Genomic DNA, 6,212 nt, shown 5'->3' with positions numbered 1-6,212 from the left:
TCGTTACAGCATATGTCCCAAAATAATTAAAGTCAAAATAATATGTTGCTACAAAATTGTTAAAGAATTTTAGAAATTTAATTTTAGCAACATGTTGCTAGAAATCTATTTTACTCAGCAAAAACTGAATATATGTAATTAAATTTAAATTTCTTAAAAGCCTTTTGATATGCTTCATTTTATAGTAAATTATTCTTTTTTCCAAAAGAAATTCTCAGAAATTGTTGTTATATTTACATTTTTCATCTACAGCCTTTTGTCATTAATCCCCTCTTTGTTATTGCTCTTTTTTTTCGAGACTTTTATTGGTCATAATATGCAAATAAAGTCTATTTTTTTTGTTGTAAATAAAGATCCTTAAATTCAAGGACTATTTTTATGTGTGCCTTTTTTTTCATTTTCAACACTAAAGAAATGTACAAATTTATGCTAAAAGTTTGTTTTTTTGTTGTTGTATGTTATGCATGTTTTAAAGTGAAATAGACAAATTTATTTAACTTACACAAACATACATCTGTATGTGCAGACATATATGTATATATGTGTATACATATGTATATAACTCAATGTTATTAAATTAAATAAACATACGCCAACTCAATGCCAACAAAAACTAAACTTAAATAGTTTTATTTAGTGTAGTTAAGTGTATGCAAGCATAAACATGTCTATTGTAATGTTTTCCATATAAGGGGGATTTCGTTTAAAATTTTTATACTTTAATGTTGTTATGGTAAGTATTTTCCTTTAAATTAACGTAATAACATTTAGTTTTATACAGTTTCATTTAAGTCTAATACCATAGACTATCATAAGCCATAATGACAAACACACTTAAAAATAGGTTTTTAGATTTGGGTAATTTTAAAATTTTTTAAAAGTTGGGATTACATAGGTTTTTACATTAAACTAAAGTGTAGTAAGCTTTTCAGATAAAGGTTTTAATATGCTGAATTACATTCTCTAGCCTATAGTCTAGCCTATAGTCTAGCCTATAGTGTAGCCTGTAGTCTAGCATATAGTCTAGTCTATATTCTAGCCTATAGTCTAGCCTATAGTCTAGTCTATATTCTAGCCTATAGTCTAGCCTATAGTCTAGCCTATAGTCTAGCCTATAGTCTAGCCTATAGTCTAGCCTATAGTCTAGCCTATAGTCTAGCCTATAGTCTAGCCTATAGTCTAGCCTATAGTCTAGCCTATAGAATAGTCTATAAACTAGTCTATAAACTAGTAAGTAGTCTAGTTTATAGTCTAGTCTATAGTCTAGTCTATAGTCTAGTCTATAGTCTAGTCTATAGTCTAGTCTATAGTCTAGTCTATAGTCTAGTCTATAGTCTAGTCTATAGTCTAGTCTATAGTCTAGTCTATAGCCTAGTCTATAGTCTAGTCTATAGTCTAGTCTATAGTCTAGTCTACAGTCTAGTCTATAGTCTAGTCTATAGTCTAGTCTATAGTCTAGTCTATAGTCTAGTCTATAGTCTAGTCTAGTCTATAGTCTAGTCTATAGTCTAGTCTATAGTCTAGTCTATAGTCTAGTCTATAGTCTAGTCTATAGTCTAGTCTATAGTCTAGTCTATAGTCTAGTCTATAGTCTAGTCTATAGTCTAGTCTATAGTCTAGTCTATAGTCTAGTCTATAGTCTAGTCTATAGTCTAGTCTATAGTCTAGTCTATAGTCTAGTCTATAGTCTAGTCTATAGTCTAGTCTATAGTCTAGTCTATAGTCTAGTCTATAGTCTAGTCTATAGTCTAGTCTATAGTCTAGTCTATAGTCTAGTCTATAGTCTAGTCTATAGTCTAGTCTATAGTCTAGTCTATAGTCTAGTCTATAGTCTAGTCTATAGTCTAGTCTATAGTCTAGTCTATAGTCTAGTCTATAGTCTAGTCTATAGTCTAGTCTATAGTCTAGTCTATAGTCTAGTCTATAGTCTAGTCTATAGTCTAGTCTATAGTCTAGTCTATAGTCTAGTCTATAGTCTAGTCTATAGTCTAGTCTATAGTCTAGTCTATAGTCTAGTCTATAGTCTAGTCTATAGTCTAGTCTATAGTCTAGTCTATAGTCTAGTCTATAGTCTAGTCTATAGTCTAGTCTATAGTCTAGTCTATAGTCTAGTCTATAGTCTAGTCTATAGTCTAGTCTATAGTCTAGTCTATAGTCTAGTCTATAGTCTAGTCTATAGTCTAGTCTATAGTCTAGTCTATAGTCTAGTCTATAGTCTAGTCTATAGTCTAGTCTATAGTCTAGTCTATAGTCTAGTCTATAGTCTAGTCTATAGTCTAGTCTATAGTCTAGTCTATAGTCTAGTCTATAGTCTAGTCTATAGTCTAGTCTATAGTCTAGTCTATAGTCTAGTCTATAGTCTAGTCTATAGTCTAGTCTATAGTCTAGTCTATAGTCTAGTCTATAGTCTAGTCTATAGTCTAGTCTATAGTCTAGTCTATAGTCTAGTCTATAGTCTAGTCTATAGTCTAGTCTATAGTCTAGTCTAGTCTATAGTTTGTCTAGTATAGTCTATAGTCTAGTCTATAGTCTAGTCTATAGTCTAGTCTATAGTCTAGTCTATAGTCTAGTCTATAGTCTAGTCTATAGTCTAGTCTATAGTCTAGTCTATAGGCTAGTCTAGTCTCTAGTCTATAGTCTAGTCTATAGTCTAGTCTGTAGTCTAGTCTATAGTCTAGTCTAGTAGTCTAGTCTATAGTCTAGTTCTATAGTCTAGTCTATAGTCTAGTCTATAGTCTAGTCTATAGTCTAGTCTATAGTCTAGTCTATAGTCTAGTCTATAGTCTAGTCTATAGTCTAGTCTATAGTCTAGTCTATAGTCTAGTCTATAATCTAGTCTATAGTCTAGTCTATAGTCTAGTCTATAAGTCTAGTCTATAGTCTAGTCTATAGTCTAGTCTATGTCTAGTCTATAGTCTAGTCTATAGTCTAGTCTATAGTCTAGTCTATAGTCTAGTCTATAGTCTAGTCTATAGTCTAGTCTATAGTCTAGTCTATAGTCTAGTCTATAGTCTAGTCTATAGTCTAGTCTATAGTCTAGTCTATAGTCTAGTCTATAGTCTAGTCTATAGTCTAGTCTATAGTCTAGTCTATAGTCTAGTCTATAGTCTAGTCTATAGTCTAGTCTATAGTCTAGTCTATAGTAGTCTAGTCTATAGTCTATTCTATGGTCTAGTCTACAGTCTAGTCTATAGTCTTGTTATAGTCTAGTCTATAGTCTAGTTTATAGTTTAGTCTACAGTCTAGTCTAGTCTAGTCTATAGTCTAGTTTATAGTCTAGTTTATAGTCTAGTTTATAGTCTAGTCTATAGTCTAGTCAATAGTCTAGTCTATAGTCTAGTCTATAGTCTAGTCTATAGTCTAGTCTATAGTCTAGTCTATAGTCTAGTCTATAGTCTAGTCTATAGTCTAGTCTATAGTCTAGTCTATTGTCTAGTCTATAGTCTAGTCTATAGTCTATTCTATAGTCTAGTCTATAGTCTAGTCTATAGTCTAGTCTATAGTCTAGTCTATAGTCTAGTCTATAGTCTAGTCTATAGTCTAGTCTATAGTCTAGTCTATAGTCTAGTCTATAGTCTAGTCTATAGTCTAGTCTATAGTCTAGTCTATACTCTAGTCTATACTCTAGTCTATACTCTAGTCTATAGTCTAGTCTATAGTCTTCTATATTTACTGTATTTTTGTTTGTTTTTTTGTTGTTTATAAAATCCTTTATAAATGTACATATTTTTTAATTTAATTAGCAATTAAGTATAAATAAAAATATAACAAATATTTAACTAATTAGTAAAATTTATGAAAATTTTGGGTTACACATGTTACAGAGATTTCTGCCAGGAGCCCAATATAATCCCAACCAACTTCAGCTATGACAAATTTGGTGACCCAAAATACATATAACCAAAAAATAGTTGTTAATAAAAAAAGAAACTTTTTACTTACTAATACATACATATGTTAGAGTACTTAAATTTAATTAGAATTATATTTTGTATAAAAAGTTGTGGTAGAGTAAATGTGGTTGTTTATTTTGAGGCTTTTTTTATGAGAAAAATAATGAAATAAATTTGAACAAGAAAAATCTACATGAGAAATTCTAATGAATGTTATGGGAGCGTATGATTGATATAATTGTCATAGAGATCAAGTATACGCCCTAAGAGTTGGTAATTAAGTGACATTAGGTTAGTGTAGAGATAATTTATTTGTTTTTATGTGTGTGTATGAGTTGTTAATTTAACTTTTATTTGTTTTCTTTGCAGGTAAGAAATACTGGACAAGTTTATTTGAGATCTTTTTAACAGTAAGTAAACCTATTAAATGCATTTCTTTTAATAAGTCTATAAACAGTTCAGTAGTATAATGAAAACTTGAAATAACATGGCATACTTTAAGGTGTTTATAGAGTAAATGTATGTGTGTTTTGTTTGTAAAATGCTACAGTTTTCACTTCAAGGCTTTTACCATCTCTACAGAGTTTTACAGCATACTTTTAGGTATACAAATTAATATATGCCAGAACCTTAGCATAGTTATAGGTGTTTGAAGTAATATTTAAAGGAGCCTAGCATACTTTTAGTTGTATATACAAAACCTTAGCATACTTTTAGGTGTTTAAGTGTTATTTATGAAAATATATAAATAAAATACTTCTGATTTATTTAACTACGTTTTATATTTGCTTTAATAAAGTAAACCAAGTTATAGCTATAAATACAGCAAGTGGTGATTTGTTGCTAAAGCAATGCTATTAAAATAACTTTAACTAGTGCATACTTTTGGGGTTAAAGGCAGAGTATGAGGTTCTGCAAAACTGCGCAATATTAAACCACAAAAGTTTATTTAAATAAACAATAAAATTTATAAGTTTCTTACAAACTCCAGCCACGTTACAAACTTTCTACTTAATCTCCAGAGTGCTGGAAATCCAGCGAACTTAAGGGGCAAAAATTATGTTTTATTTCTGTAAAACATCGTTGCTATTGTAGCAATAAATATGACTAGTGGTAGTCTCTTTACCAAGTTGACATGATACCATGCCTTTGGGTTTTGTTTTTGCTTGAAAACGTGCCACAAATAGCAGAGTAATAAATTCCCCCCAAAAAAAACAAACACTTAAAGAAATCTTAAAAGCCAAAGAAAAAAACAAGGCGTTTCATTTAAACCTGCCATCCATTTCCATCCTAATTGATGTCTAGTTTTGTCCAAGTGACCTTTTTATTTGGACATTTTTATTCATTTATCCTTGACTCCCATTTCACTTGATATTTGCTCTTCCTTTTCCTAATAAGATTTCTTATCCGCCATCTTCAGTATATCAAGTTACTACCACAGCTAATTGACAAGTGTTTCCTTAAAGAAAAAACATTTCCTGACCAAAAAACTCCAAACCTAAAAATAGCCCAGAAAAACCTTCACAAAACAAAATCACCAAAAATCGAATAGCAAGACAAATTCTTTACATTTACATTTTCTTTATCTTGTTGCTTCGCTACCAGCCAGTCATTCACTCAGGGAAGAGATCTTTTCTTTTAGCCAGTCGTCATTTCATTCATTTATTTATACATTTATTTTTATGGTTTTTCTTATTAATCTGGTCATTGTTGTTAATTGAATTCAAATGGTTTGAATTCTACTCTACAACGCTACATTTTTACTACATGTTAATTGCCAACGAATGATTAAGTAAAATATATTTTTCTTATTTTTTTTCCTCCATTATTATAAGAGAAAAAAAAGTAATACATAGACACAAATCTTGTGGGTGTTTCTAGGACTCTATATTTATTAAGTAGTTAAATTAACAAATATTCATGAATTTCTATTTAAGAGGAAATTATTCAAATGGAGACATAAACTGTACAAAAAGGGGAACCGAAAAAAAGAAATATAAATATTCAATCAACAGCAACATAGTGTACAACAAAGACTATGTTCCACAGTGCGGTACTTCCCAGGCTCTATACCACGAAATAGTTCTGACCATAGACCATAGACATAGTCCAGATTGTAGACTACCTGTACTCCTAACTGTAGACTAAGCTATAGTCCAAATCCGAGAATATGCTGTAGTCGATGATTTGTACATGTATTTACTATGACTAGACTAGAAGACTATGGACTAGACTATGACTAGACTATGACTAGACTATGACTAGACTATGACTAGACTATGACTAGACTATGACTAGACTATGACTGACCATGACTAG

This window comes from Lucilia sericata, unplaced genomic scaffold, assembly GCF_015586225.1.
Source record: "Lucilia sericata isolate MDLA Ls3-8-SP2 unplaced genomic scaffold, ASM1558622v1 Contig002015F_arrow, whole genome shotgun sequence".
Lineage (NCBI taxonomy): Eukaryota > Metazoa > Arthropoda > Insecta > Diptera > Calliphoridae > Lucilia > Lucilia sericata.
Note: the sequence above shows the minus strand (reverse complement) of the source record.